General features: G+C 44.2%; 1 protein-coding gene and 1 non-coding gene across 2 annotated transcripts in view; both read left to right on the top strand.

Annotated features, from left to right (window-relative positions):
- LOC126416227 (protein FAM110B) overlaps positions 1–15,659 on the top strand; it is a 477,951-nt gene that overhangs the window by 55,884 nt on the left and 406,408 nt on the right. The gene's annotated exons all lie outside the window — the stretch shown is intronic.
- LOC126417677 (U6 spliceosomal RNA) lies at positions 5,828–5,934 on the top strand. Its single transcript, XR_007575755.1, has one exon. It is a non-coding gene; the product is annotated as a U6 spliceosomal RNA (small nuclear RNA).

The following is a 15,659-nucleotide window of genomic DNA, read 5'->3' as shown; positions in this document are numbered from 1 at the left end:
CAAAATATTCCTAGAAGACCAGTCATTAAGTTTGATCAAGACCACAGAGATTACAGACATGGCAATCACTGTATCGTTTGATGTCATATCAATTTGTACTTCATTCCAATAGATGAAACAATCATCTTCATCACAAGAAGACTAAGACAGCAAGACAACACACGAGACACACAAACCGAAGAAACAGGACCCGTATGTAGCAATATGTAACTGCACAAAACTACTTTGTGTTGAATACTTTGGGTTGACAACACTGCAAACGGGCTCACCAAGTAGTGGTCTCTTAGCTAATACATTCATAAGCGTCTTAGAAAAGAAGGTACTTAGACGTATAACAAAAAATACAAAGTTATATATTGGTATCATTATATTGATGACATTATTGCTGATTGACAAATCACGTAGCCTCATGAAATAGCTACATATCTAAATAAACGATTAACACCCTAAAAGTCAGTTAGTATTAGAAACAGAAACAGAAAACGTGCTACATTTTCTATATCTTATCATACAGAGAACCAACAACACACATAATTTTGCAATATACAGCAAACCCACAAGCATAATCCCCAGTGTTTACAGTCAGTCTAACCACACATTGACACACAAACTAGCAAGCAATAGATTTATGCTCCCTCATTAACATACAGTAAACTAAACCTTAAAATATGCAAATAGACAGGGAATGAATATGCCACATGAATAAAAGACCTTGCACGACTACACAGAGAAACATAACACACAAACAATGACCACACACAGAACACAGAGCAAGACGCCTCACAGAATCGCACATACTCAGCTACAATAACAAAATAGTTCATAGAATCGGCAACATTTTAAAGAAACAGTGGAATCGGATAGAACACAAAACACACAACATAACCTAGAAAAAAATTCAGAACACAAGAAATTCCCACATACAGATTCAACATATCAGGCATATACCCAGTGATATGCAGTTGTTCAGCTGGTGGCGGTCCGTAAACGTAGGGCGAACGTGCGGAAAGTTACGAGAAAATATTCAGAACCCCAAAAAGTAAAACCTACCGTAGCACATTTTCTGACCACTTAATAGCCCACAATAACCACCGAACTAAAATATACACAGATTTACGAGGGCAGTTCAAAAAGTAATGCAACACATTTTTTTTCTGAAACAGGGGTTGTTTTATTCAGCATTGAAATACACCAGGTTATTCCCCAATCTTTTAGCTACACAACACTATTTTTCAACGAAATCTCCATTCAATGCTACGGCCTTACGCCACCTTGAAATGAGGGCCTGTATGCCTGCACGGTACCATTCCACTGGTCGATGTCGGAGCCAACGTCGTACTGCATCAATAACTTCTTCATCATCCGCGTAGTGCCTCCCACGGATTGCGTCCTTCATTGGGCCAAACATATGGAAATCCGACGGTGCGAGATCGGGGCTGTAGGGTGCATGAGGAAGAACAGTCCACTGAAGTTTTGTGAGCTCCTCTCGGGTGCGAAGACTTGTGTGAGGTCTTGCGTTGTCATGAAGAAGGAGAAGTTCGTTCAGATTTTTGTGCCTACGAACACGCTGAAGTCATTTCTTCAATTTCTGAAGAGTAGCACAATACACTTCAGAGTTGATCGTTTGACCATGGGGAAGGACATCGAACAGAATAACCCCTTCAGCGTCCCAGAAGACTGTAACCAAGACTTTACCGGCTGAGGGTATGGCTTTAAACTTTTTCTTGGTAGGGGAATGGGTGTGGCGCCACTCCATTGATTGCCGTTTTGTTTCAGGTTCGAAGTGATGAACCCATGTTTCATCGCCTGTAACAATCTTTGACAAGAAACTGTCACCCTCAGCCACATGACGAGCAAGCAATTTCGCACAGATGGTTCTCCTTTGCTCTTTATGGTGTTCGGTTAGACAATGAGGGACCCAGCGGGAACAAACCTTTGAATATCCCAACTGGTGAACAATTGTGACAGCACTACCAACAGAGATGTCAAGTTGAGCACTGAGTTGTTTGATGGTGATCCGTCGATCATCTCGAACGAGTGTGTTCGCACGCTCTGCCATTGCAGGAGTCACAGCTGTGCACGGCCGGCCCGCACACGGGAGATCAGACAGTCTTCCTTGACCTTGCGGCGATGATGACACACGCTTTGCCCAACGACTCACCGTGCTTTTGTCCACTGCCAGATCACCGTAGACATTCTGCAAGCGCCTATGAATATCTGAGATGCCCTGGTTTTCCGCCAAAAGAAACTCGATCACTGCCCGTTGTTTGCAACGCACATCCATTACAGACGCAATTTTAACAGCTCCGTACAGCACTGCCACCTGTCGGAAGTCAATGAAACTATACGAGACGAAGCGGGAATGTTTGAAAATATTCCACAAGAAATTTCCGGTTTTTTCAACCAAAATTGGCCGAGAAAAAAAAAAGTGTTGCGTTACTTATTGAACTGCCCTCGTAAAAGCACTAAAATACAGCAATAGTCTATAACAAAAACAATATAAGAAAACTTCCATGTGTAGAAGGTATTAAGATGGAAAACTGGCTATAAACGACACTGTACAGTAGCATACTACTTGAAAGATAAATGGAGGTATTCCAAAAAAAAAAAAAAAAAAAAAAAAAAAAAAAAAAAAAAAAAAAAAAAAAAAAAACGCGCGCGCGCGGGCGCACGCACACACACACACACACACACACACACACACAGACTCCCGCACCCGCGCGCGTGGAGAATGCGTAAACGGAGTTTGTTTAGCTCCAGACTGATATGGAAAAATGATGTGAACATCAGCAGTGGCTATAGATATACCAGTGACATTAACACCATGTTCTGTAAGACGCAAAAGTGTAAATTGCGACGAGAGTTCCTCAAAAACATGTATCGTGTTTCCAAATTTTCGAAATTTATGGTAAGTTCCTATTAGACCAAACTGCTGAGATCATCGGTTCCTAGGATTATACACTACTTAACCTAACTTATATTAATTTACGCTAAGGGCAACACACACACCCATGCCCGAGGGAGGACTTGGACCTCCGACGGGGGAAGCCGCGCGAACCGTGCAAGGCGCTTTACACCCCGCGGCGTATCGAGTTTCTTTATGCACTTACACAAAAGACGAGCATACAAATAAGGGCGGATACTTTCACAAATAATTGTAAATATAGCGATATGTGTATACATAATTTCATTATAGCATATGATGTAAGGTGTCAGGCAAATCCAACACCTTCCATGAAAACCCTGACATGATAAGCAAATCCAGTAGTATGTCACATAGCTCCGAATAAATCGTGAAATTAAATTAACCAAAGTAATACGAGTAACGAGTGAGCAAATGGAATACCACAGACTAACACAAGAATGCCTAAATGCATGTCATACCTTCCCAGCGTGAGACAGACGCTGTTCCGAGGGGAGAAACGAGAACAGAAGCCGAGAGCAGAACCGTGTTAAGCTAGAAGGCCCTACGATAAGGAACGGACACCCACATCGCCAGCTAACCGCTAGGACCACCCCCAGCCCATGTTAAAAGCTAGAGCCCTCCAGAAGAACAGTATAGATCTTACGATAACACAAAAAGGGCTACCCCAGCCGCAAATTTTAGCGTGAGACTTTTTCGCGTCTCTGTTACGTCAGGACCACCCCCAGCCCATGTTAAAAGATAGAGCCCTCCAGAGGAACAGTATAGATCTTACGATAGCACTAAAAGGACCACACCAGCTGCAAGTTTCAGTGTGAGACTTTTTCGCGTCTCTGTTACGTTGCAAACTTTAAATACATTGCCCCACCACAAAAAGTATAACGTTTCTCATTGGATAGACAGAATTTTTGTAGGCGGAGCTTAAGGTTAACATTGAGACCCTGATTGGTCAGATGAAAACCCAGCCAGATAGTTTTTTTTTTAACCAACTTCGGTAAATTGGAGTAACGAGAAATTAGGAGAGAGTTGCTTCTGAGATGGCGAGGTGACCGGAGCTGTGCTGTCCGCCGCCCCCTGACGAACACCGACAAGGTAATGAACGCACGCAATGCGGCATAACAGCGCATAAAGCTTCACTCAGAACTGCAGAAGTCTCATCTGTTACACCCCCTTTTTGCGTAATACTAGTGTCGATCGTCAATTAAAGCTCATGGTGTTCACATTTGCCACTTGAAGTAAAAATCTGAAGCGCGATGATTTTTCTGTTATATAATTATTGAGAAGCCACATCAGCCACTGTAATTTACGACAAGTTAGATAAGTAATTAAAGATAATTGAGGGTCACTGTAGACCATTTTGATAGTTTTCTCTTTTGTGAAACTTAATTTAAACCTAGATTATAGATTTGATATGCCATAGATCATTCTTCGATCCATTGTAGAACTTGGAAACCCATTCAGGGAATATTCGTTCACATTTTTGTTGAACGCAGTTGGTTTTTACCATCCCGTATTAAAACATTTCCTTTTATCGATAGTGCAATTTATAAACAATGTTTTGTGAGTAGAATAAAATTTCCAATGGTAAACTTAACTGCTTTTTCGACGTTATTTTACCAGCTAACTAAAAATAGGAATGCCTTGAACCCCTTCCACTAAATTTAGTTAGTATTAAGATTCTTTTACAGGGAGTGCAGTGGAGCTGACGCTGAAATCATTAAGTATTAGATTATATCATCGCTAGTCTCACTGAACTCTTCTGAACTCTACATGTCATGTGTGGTCTGACGCCTCCTTATCAGCAACAGGTCCCAGGTTCAAACTAGTCAATTCCCTAAAAATCACGCTCAGAGCGTCGTTGCGCGAAAGTGGTAGGGAGACACGATATAGAACAAACAGACACCACGCAGAATGTTAGAATGAAATAAAACCTTTGTTTTTTCTTGTTTCAGGTGAGTGCTGTGCTATGGAAAACTGGCTACAAACTGGCGTGATGTCACATTCATACGGTAAGAGCCCGTCAGGGGTTCCTTATTATCATTAGAAACGTTTTGTTTTTGTAGACATACACTTATGTAAATTTTTGTATTGAATAAGTTAAAAGATCTCATTTTCTGCGTTTCCGTCAAATGATCATCAGATATCAACTGTAAATTCCTTTATTTTTGGTTTGTTTGTTAGTTCATTGCTCTCTCTCTCTCTCTCTCTCTCTCTCTCTCTCTCTCTCTCTCTCTCTCTCTCTGTCTGGTTTACATTCCTTCATCAGAGAGCTCCAACACGGGTCCAAGATGTTAAACGCCCTTTCATATCACTACATTAGCCCTTCGTTCACTCTATGTGCGCCTCCATATTGGACAATGGAAATATGTCAACTAACACACGCATGTACGGACTTAAAATGGCCAGTAAAGTAGTACCGCTGAAAGTCTACAGTAGGTCCCATCCTTTCGTAATTTATTCCGTAGTTAAACGTATTCGTAGTTTGAACTTACTGGAAGATTAAAACTGTATGCTGGTCCGCGTCTCGAACCCGTGATCTTTGCCTTTCGTGGCAAGTGCTCTACTGACTGAGCAATCCAAGCACGGCTCACGTCCCGCCCTCACAACTTTACTTCCGTCGTTATCTCTTTCTTACTTTACAAACTTCGTAGAAGTTCTGCTGCATGCCTTGTAGGACAAGCACTCCTGGAGGAAACGAGATTGTGGAGACATGGCTTAGCCACTGCCCGAGGGGATGCTTTTCAGAATGAACTTTGTAAGGTACGAAATGTGTTCCTGGCGGAACTAAAGCTGAAAAAAATGTGTGGTACGCTGACCTGGTGCAACTCTTTCAGTTGGACGCCAATTGGGCGACTTGCAGCTTTGGAGACGGGCCTTAAGTCGTGGTGGGATACCTCAGTCGGTGTACTCGCTTCGGCGGTATATACAGTAAAATTTGAATGATACAGAGGAGATTAGTATGTCCCCTCAGCAAGAATCACATGCAAAATCGTGATGCGTTCCACGTTTTCGACAATGGAGGAGCAAAAAGTAGCAATCACAACGTGTACTTCAAAATCCACACACGGCTCACAATGCTTTCTGTTCCGTGACGAGTTCTTTTATCCGAGAATGAAAAACAACGCATTTCTGTGGCTCGTAGCCAGTTACAACTGCTACTCAATTAACAAGAAAACCAAAATCCGTCTTACTGTACTACCTGCCAGTGGAGCACAAAGGACTGCTGCATTGCATGAAGTACAAAGATAACTTCGGCAGATTGTTCATTGCTGTACTATCATACTGATACATGCTATTCAACAGAGAAGCACTCCGTCTTCAGGCCATAAGTGTCCCATAGAGACCATCCGATCGCCGTGCCATCCTTAGCCGAGGATGCGGATAGGAGGGGCGTGTGGTCAGCACACCGCTCTCCTGGTCGAGTAGCTCCTCAAGTGGCATCAAGAGGCTGAGAAGGGAACCTCTCCATCGCACCCCCCTCAGATTTAGTTATAAGTTGGCACAGTGGATAGGACTTGAAAAACTGAACACAGATCAATCGAGAAAACAGGAAGAAGTTGCGTGGAACTATGAAAAAAAAATAAGGAAAATATACAAACTGAGTAGTCCATGCGAAAGATAGGCAACATCAAGCAGAGTGTGAGCTCAGGAGCGCCGTGGTCCCGTGGTTAGCGTGAGCAGCTGCGGAATGAGAGGTCCTTGGTTGAAGTCTTCCCTCGAGTGAAAAGTTTAATTTTTTATTTTCAGACAATTATTATCTGTCCGTCCGTCCGTCCGATGCGAGGTAACTGCGCCTTAGTATGGGGACACACAATCAACTTCGCTCTCCAAAATTCCAGGACATGTTCAGATTTGCTTGGACATATGCAGGATTTGACGGTTTACACACGGAAAAATTTGAAAACGTTAAAAACATATGTTTCGACAGAGCACAGGGAAAACTGTGCGACTGTGAAACCGCTGCATTCATTTGTTGCAGTTTATGTGACGAACTCTTATGTTTTCATCACTTTTTTGGATGTGATTATCACATCCACAAGAAAACCTAAATCGAGCAAGGTAGAAGAATCTTTTTACCCGTTCGCCAAGTGTACAAGTTAGGTGGGTCGACAACATATTCCTGTCATGTGACGCACATGCCGTCACCAGTGTCGTATAGAATATATCAGACGTGTTTTCCTGTAGAGGAATCGGGTGACCTATGACCTTGAGATCAAATGTTTTCAGTTCCCATTGGAGAGGCACGTCCTTTCGTCTACTAATCGCACGGTTTTGCGGTGCGGTCGCAAAACACAGACACTAAATTTATTACAGTGAACAGAGACGTCAATGAACGAACGGGCAGATCGTAACTTTGTGAAAATAAAGAAAGTAAACTTTTCACTCGAGGGAAGACTTGAACCAAGGACCTCTCGCTCCGCAGCTGCTCACGCTAACCACGGCGCTCCTGAGCTTACACTATCCTTGATGTTGCCTATCTTGTGCATGGACTACTCAGATTGTGTATTTTGCTTATTTTTTTCATAGTTCCACCCAACTTCTTCCTGTTTTCTCGATTGATCTGTGTTCAGTTTTTCAAGGCATATCCACTGTGCCAACTTATAACTAAATCTGAGGGGGGTGCGATGGGGAGGTTCCCTTGTGAGTGCACCCCGAAAAATGGCAACAGCGCAGGGCGGCCGGGATGGTCACCCATCCAGGAGACGGCCACGCCCGACAGCGCTTAACTTCGGGGATCTGACTGAAACCGCTGTATCCACTGCGGTAAGGCCGTTGCCCCATTCAACAGAGCTTTTGGTTAGAAAATAAGGAGGGGGGGGGGGGGTCAGCTCCTTAGAAAGTGAATACTTTCTTTCTTCCCTCAAAATGGCTCTGAGCACTATGGGACTTAACATCTATGGTCATCAGTCCCCTAGAACTTAGAACTACTTAAACCTAACTAACCTAAGGACATCACACAACACCCAGCCATCACGAGGCAGAGAAAATCCCTGGCCCCGCCGGGAATCGAACCCGGGAACCCGGGCGTGGGAAGCGAGAACGCTACCGCACGACCACGAGATGCGGGCTTTCTTCCCTCAAGCAGAAACTTTTGGTTTCCAGAGAAACTATTCAATTTCCCAATAGCATACTGCAGTTTTTTAAGGACTACAAAATCTTCACTTTGCTGTTTTCCTTGCTGAAGAACAGATATAGAACGACAGAAAAGCCAGGATTTGTTTGTTCATACGAAATAAATTTTTACGAGTAGAAATTGTATCATTGTTTTAAGATAGGAAGAACTTTTGGTTTCATAGAAGGAGAAAATGTAGGTCTCTGGCCTCTTAAGGCAAAAGTTCCGGGTTCGAGTCCCGCCCCAGTGCACAGTTTTAATCTATCAGGAAGTTTCAAATTAGCACAGGGGTCTCCAAACTACGGCCCGCGGGCCGAAACCGGCCCGCTAGAGCCGGCAAACCGGCCCGCATTAGCTGGCTGGACATCCCCGGCATCCGGCCCGCCAAATATTTGAGGTGGTGCCTATACTGCCAACAATTGAGTTTCGAGGCCTATCGCGACCAATACACCGCGACATTGTCGGAGCTCTATCTTTACAAAGCGGAAGGTCATGGTTAAACTTGTGGCTATCCACAATAAACAGACTGGCCATTCTCCGTGCGATAGTGAAAAAAAAAGAAAAGAACGGGTAACAGACTAGTTTGGCGAAAACATTTAAGTGAAAAAATTCTTTGCATTTTATTCTACTCAAGAGTCTGGTGCAAGTCTTTCAAATGGACGCCACTTCGGCGACTGGCCTTAGTAATTAATCATTATGGAAGATGCTTCTAAAGCGAGTTTTCACTTTCTTTTGATTTCGTTGTAAAATACATACAGAATGTGCAGTGTCATACTTTTTTGTCGGTGGAATTCGCCAGAGTAAAATACGCCAGAATTTCGGTCAGGTACGTCCACCAATCAAAATTATGTAATTAAATAAAAATCGTAGTTCGTTTCAGTGCTAGCTATTCCCACAACCTTAGATTTTTGCGATTTCATCTTTCCTTTAGCCTTAGATAACGGTGATCATGGAGTGCCAGGTTGCTATAATCCCACTAGGTAGATCTTGGCCCTTATGACTTCGTGGAGGAGTCAATGTGGCCCGCGGACTCAAAAGTTTGGAGACCCCTGAATTAGCACAAACTGCGATTCCTAGTTATTTTACACTGGTACTCACAATTGATTAAGAATATACTTGTCTGATTGTGGAACAATGAGGTATATGTAGGGAGACTTGTGTCTTTTTCACTGAGCTATCTTTCGTTGCGCGTTTCGGAGGCTATGCGTGACAGCTCTGGAGGTGATTACTATGCGAAACGCAATATGTTTCGGCGGGCTGCTGTGACAAGCGGGCTGATAAGACTAGTGACGAAGTAATTTGACGGCGTGGGGAGGCTGCGGCACATATTGCGTGTTCTGCACTTCTCTCACACTGAGGGATTGAATGTTTGCTTACGGCTGCCGTTAGTCTAAATTACACTGATGTAGCAGACGGTCGGTTCTCCTTCGCAATGGTCTCGGTGCTGTTCGCAAGCAGTCCTCCTCGTTTCGTTGTATCCCAAGTGAAAGTGACCACGAATTGCAGGACTTGTTTAATGGAATCGACAGTTTATCACACACTAAGGTTCTTTAAAAAAAAAAAAAAAAAAAAAAAATAATGACGAGTAGCCACAGAAATGGGGTCAGCGATAACTTTAATAAGAGAACGGGGGGGGGGGGCCGAGAATTAGACAAAGTGAAGAAATTTTACTATCTTGGAAGGAAAAGAACTCGTGATGGATGAAGCCAGCCGCGCGGGATTAGCCGAGCGGTCTGGGGCGCTGCAGTCATGGACTGTGCGGCTGGTCGCGACGGAGGTTCGAATCCTCCCTCGGGCATGGGTGTCCTTACGATAATTTAGGTTAAATAGTGAGTAAGCTTAGGGACTGATGACCTTAGCAGTTAAGTCCCACAAGATTTCACACGCATTTGAACATTTTTGATGAAGCCAGGATGATGTAAGAGGCAGAGTAGCACACGCAGAGACGGTATTCCTGGCCGAAAGAGTTTACCAGTATCATGCATTGGCCTCAGTTTGAGGAAGAAAATTTTGAGAAGGTACTTTTGGTGTGGTATCGATAGCTACGATGCCACGGCGTAGGTGCAAGTTGTTAGGTTGGCACTACGGCACCGACACCGACGACAGCGCCCTCTAGCCGCCGCTGTAGAGCTCTACGAGCGTCGCTTCAGATTCTGCCCATTTGATCAAGAGCAGACGGCCGGGACACTTCGCTTCAGCTTCGCTTCATATAGAGACTTTGCACTACTTACGACGGGTCTAAGACTTCGCACCTACGTGCTCCTCAGTGCAAAGTCAGGTATTCACATTATTATGTATTCAATTAATATTGTGATATAGTAAAACCATGTCTAAGAGCAGTACCGAGAGATTTTCACCTTTTCCTGCTCCTACTCACTTCCTACATTCGGCCTACCCTTCAGTTTATAGGAGCAGACTCACGCGCCGCCTTCCAGGCGGGATACAAAATTTAGAGCATAGCGTTACGTAGTAGTGAATCGTGGGTTGTAGAGAAATCGGAAAAGAAGAGTGATGTGTACGGATCGTCTGGGTGGAACAGCTCGCACACATTGTGTTACGTTTAGATGTTCCGAGGTGGACGGAGGAACTGTGACAGTGCAGACAAATTAGTGACAAATTAGTGCACTGCAGTATTTAACTAAAGTCGTACAGCAACTCGTCCGCCGTGCTTGTGGACAGATACAACTAAACAGTGGCCTTTCAAGGCGTGCGTTACTGAAAACAATGTCGACAAGAGTATGTCTGTCCTGGATGAAACACTGTCAATCATTGTAGTGATCACTTGTCCCTGTGCGAAGGCTGTAAGAGGTTCCAGTTGTAGACTGATCTCCACTGCGAACTGTAGATACGAGCAGCAACACTGGAACTCCGTACTGGAACTGTCGCACGGCACCGCCGAAATAAACTGTCCGTTGCTGCCTGTGACCGCAGCTTATCACGATGCGGAAGTCCACCTCACTGGCGGCGGCGCGAACGTTGCTGATCAAACCATGCTTGTGGTTGTCGGCGCCAGTGACAAACTTTCCCAGTGCGCGAGCTCTGGTTGCGTCCATAGGCGAGGACACAACAAAGATAATTGAAGTGTTTGAGGTGTGGTGCAATAGAAGGATCTTAAAAATCACAGGGACTCTAATGAGATAAGAAATCAGGAAATTTTCCACAGACACGAAAATGTGGAAAACACTTATGAGAAGAAAGAGCAGGATGATAGGACATACAGGAAATAACTGCCGTGGTACCTGGGGGAGCTTAGTAGCAAGGTAGACACTGGATTATATCCAATAAATAACTGAGGAATACTCTCAGATCAAGAGGTTGGCGCAGGAGAGGAATTCATGGCGTGTTGCTTTAAACATATCGGAAGACTGATTAACTCTCTCCTCCCGGACAGGCCATGAAGGCCCAAAGGTACCGACTGGCCGCCGTGTCTTCCTCAGCCCACAGGCGTCACTGGATGCGGATATGGAAGGGCATGTGGTCAGCACACCGCTCTCCGGGCCGTATGTCAGTTTCCGGGACCGGAGCCGCTACTTCACAATCAAGTAGCTCCTCAGTTTGCCTCACAAGGGCTGAGTGCACCCCGCTTACCAACAGCGATCGGCAGACTGGATGGTCACCCAATCCAGTGCTAACCCGCCCCGACAGCGCTTAACTTCGGTGATCTGACGGGAACCGGTGTTGCCACTGCGGCAAGGCCGTTGGCTGGAAGACTGATTACTAGACACAAGAAACGCGAGGGAAACAGGAATTAGAACATTTCGTGGAGAAGAATTTTGGTTTAATAACCTTATTTTTCTACTTAGGTTGTATTTATTTGGACTTCCTCGTTTCATAACTGTTTGCGGCTTTTTTAAAGGCGTTGTCGAGTGTTTAGCCAAGGTGCCACAACTATGAAAATGACAGAGTTTCCATATCATTTGTTTCCATTAGATCTGATTTATAAATGGTGTTATTCTTGGTAGCTTTACAGTACAATTTGTATACAAAAGCTAATAGAAGCGCCTCCTGTTGTTGTGTTGCCTTTTCTATACGTGTGGCATCTTGTTCTAACTACACAACCTATCGAATAGGTTTGAAACGGAAAATCTATCTGAATAAATACAGACCAAGTGTAAAAATAGCGCCTTCATTTGATAAATTTATCGCTCTGCTGTCCACTATGTAGGAGAATTGCATTGTATTCAAAGTTCGACAATATAAAATTTCTAGTGGGGCAATATCCCTAACTTCGGTTTGCTGCAGAATCCTTGAACATATTCTCAGTTCGAATATAATAAATCTTCTTGAGACTGAGAAATTTGTTTCCGCATCTCGTGGTCGTGCGGTAGCGTTCTTGCTTCCCACGCCCGGGTTCCCGGGTTCGATTCCCGGCGGGGTCAGGGATTTTCTCTGCTTCGTGATGACTGGGCGTTGTGTGATGTCCTTAGGTTAGTTAGGTTTCAGTAGTTCTAAGTTCTAGGGGACTAATGACCATAGTTGTTAAGTCCCATAGTGCTCAGAGCCATTTGAACCATTTTTTGAGAAACTTGTGCCCACGAACAGGCATGGTTTTAGAAAGCATCGCTCGTGTGAAACTCAGCTTACCCTTTTGTCGCACGATATACTGCGAACTATCGATGAAGGGCAACAGACAGGTCCCCTATTCTTAGATTTTCGGAAGGTGTTTGACAAGGTGCCCCATTACAGGCTGTTAAAAAAGGTACGAGCATATAGAACAGGTTCATAGATATGTGAGTAGCTCGAAGACTTTTAAAGTTATAGAACACAGTATGTTGTTATCGATGGCGAGTGTTTATAAGAGACAAGGGTACCTTAAGGAGTGGTAGGACTGCTGTTGTTCTCTCTATGCATAAATCATTTGGCGCACAGGGTGGACAGCAATCTGCGGTTGTTTGCTGATGATGCTTTGATGTAGGATAAGGTGTCGGGTTTGAATGGCTGTAGGAGGATACACGATGACTTAAACAAAATTTCTAGTTGATGTTATGAGTGGCAGCTCGCACTAAATGTGGAAAAATGGAAGTTATTGCTGATGAGTAGGAAGAAAAACCCATAGTGTTCGGATACAGGGTCAGTAGAGTCGTGCTTGAGACAGTCACGCCGTTTAAATATCTGGGCGTAACTTTTCAAAGTGATATGGAACGAGCATCTGAAGTTTCAATAAGGGGAGCATGTGAGGTTTCGATAAGGGGAACGACACCAGAGAAACAATTCTGAATAGCATTTAGTTAAAGAAGGAAGGGCGAAAGAAAATCAGCATATCTTTGTAGAGTTTGTGGACCCATAGAATATCTGTGAGGTTAGAACAAAATGTGGAGAGTGGTCACAGAAATGGCCATGATGGGCAGGCGCGACGATTTGTTGTTAAGGTCATAAATTTTATGACGGTGAGACAGAGAAAGGAGTGTCAGTGCTGAAGGAAAACCTGACGGGACGTGCGAGCAAAACTTTAAAGTTGAGTAAGGCGACTGTGTGCAAACTACGACACTAAAGGCAGGAGACTAAAGACAGCGGGAGTCAGATATCTGTCTCAAGAACAAGCAGTAAATATCTATTGGCTACATGGATAAATGTGTTATTATGCACTAATTTCTTCGTTATTTTACGAAGTACATAGAAAAGACAACTTTGCGAAAACTTCGCAACCTCTATCGAATAGAAATGGAATTCAAGGCTAGAACGGAAAAAATGGGAAAATTATGCTGTGGGATTTGGTTTTTAAAGGCGACAGAAAAAATACAGTAGCAGTAGTGGAAGGTCGGGTAACATGGGACAGCGGATTGTATCGGCCAAGAGCTGTTTCTAAAACTCAAGCGCAGGTCGAAGCACCTAAAGCACCACGCAGATGTGAACCGTGGAGAAAAACACCCTCACGCGAATTTGAATCAAAACGACCGTGCGCATCGGAGTTCAAAAAATGGTTCAAATGGCTCTGAGCACTATGGGACTTAACATCTGTGGTCATCAGTCCCCTAGAACTTAGAACTACTTAAACCTAACTAACCTAAGGACAGCACAAACATCCATGCCCGAGGCAGGATTCGAACCTGCGACCGTAGCAGTCGCGCGGTTCCGGACTGCGCGCCTAGAACCGCTAGACCACCGCGGCCGGCCGCATCGGCGTGGCGACAAGGTATCTACTACTACTGGGTTTTTAGCTGCACGACGGTAACTTCAGCGTTTTGTACCATGTTTGGAAGTTAACTGATATTACATTTTTGCAGTATCTTTAGATACAACTGACATTCAATATATTGTAGGCTGTAGCATTGTCAAGCCCAACTTGGTGCTGCGTTGTTTTCGTAATCATTTCATCCTCGCCGACACGCAAGTCACCGATATGGCGTCAACTAAAAAGGCTTGTACCAGGCGGCCGGGCTCCCCGCAGATGGTGCTCCCGGCTTAGCGACACTCATTGTTATTGCAGTTACGTTGAGTATTTTTTGTACTGGAGAGAAGCAAAATGGAGGTTCCGTACTTTGTAAATGCTCGGTCAGGGAGGGGTGTCAGCTGCGTCAGGAAGTGCCGTCGACGTGACGCCTGATCCCGGCTCGTCAGCTCAGCTCTCGCATCTGTATCGACCTTATCGACCAGCGCAGCCGCCATCTTGGTCTCGCATTAATTAGCCCTGCGCGCTACACTGGCCATTCCGACTGCAGTTATTAGCAAAAATATTAACCGCTTACTTTCTGCTGCAGGGCCTTAATGAGTCCTATAAATTATTCCGCAGATATGAGCGAAACCTTTTGATATGCTACTGCTGTTCCGCAGGCTACTAAGGACAGCAAATGTATAAAATTGCGTCGTCCTCCAAAGACACGCAAGAAACGATAGTTTGTATTTCTTTTTCAATGCAGAACGGAGGTCATTTTCCTCGTTCGTATGTCTGTCTCTATTTTGTACAACTATTTCTTTCATTGCTACAATTTAAAAACTCCGATTTGCACATTACACTTCTTTACAGTGGTTTTCAGTGCACAGCGCTCTTTCTCAGGCAAGTGTAGAGGCAACTATCATAGCTATGAGCTATGAAACGAGGTGAAATTTATTAAATACACAAACAGAAAAGAAAGCCAACATGGAAAAGTAATTAATGTAGAGTAATGAAATTTCCGAATACATTTCTCAAGGTTACACATTTAGGTGATCAACATTGCAAAATCACAGGTTAAGCCGTTGGAAATGTCAAATGCTGGTACATTAATAACCTGTGTAACCGCCAGAATGTTGAATGCGATCTTGCAAACGTGGATTCATTGTGCTGTACAGGTGCCGAATGTTAGTTTGTGGGATGGAGTTACATGCTTGTTGCAATTGGTCGGTAGATGACTCTGCAGTTGTCGTACGATGACGTCCCGTATGTGCTAGAATGGAGATGGATCTGGAGATCGAGAAGGCCAAGGCAGCATGTCGGCACTGTGTAGAGCATGTTGGGTTAGAACAGCGCTATGTGGGCGAGCGATATCCTCTTGGAAAACACCCCCTGGAATGCTGCTCATAAATGACTGCACGACAGGTCGAATCACCTGACTGTTGTACAAAACTGCAGTCAGGGCAAGTGGGATATCCACGAGACCACATCTGGCGTCATGCGAAATCGCACGCTAGACCAGAGCTCCAGGT

The sequence above is a fragment of the Schistocerca serialis genome, chromosome 8 (genome assembly GCF_023864345.2).
Source record: "Schistocerca serialis cubense isolate TAMUIC-IGC-003099 chromosome 8, iqSchSeri2.2, whole genome shotgun sequence".
In the NCBI taxonomy this organism is placed as follows: Eukaryota; Metazoa; Arthropoda; class Insecta; order Orthoptera; family Acrididae; genus Schistocerca; species Schistocerca serialis.
Note: the sequence above shows the minus strand (reverse complement) of the source record. Positions and strands in the feature narration are given on the sequence as shown.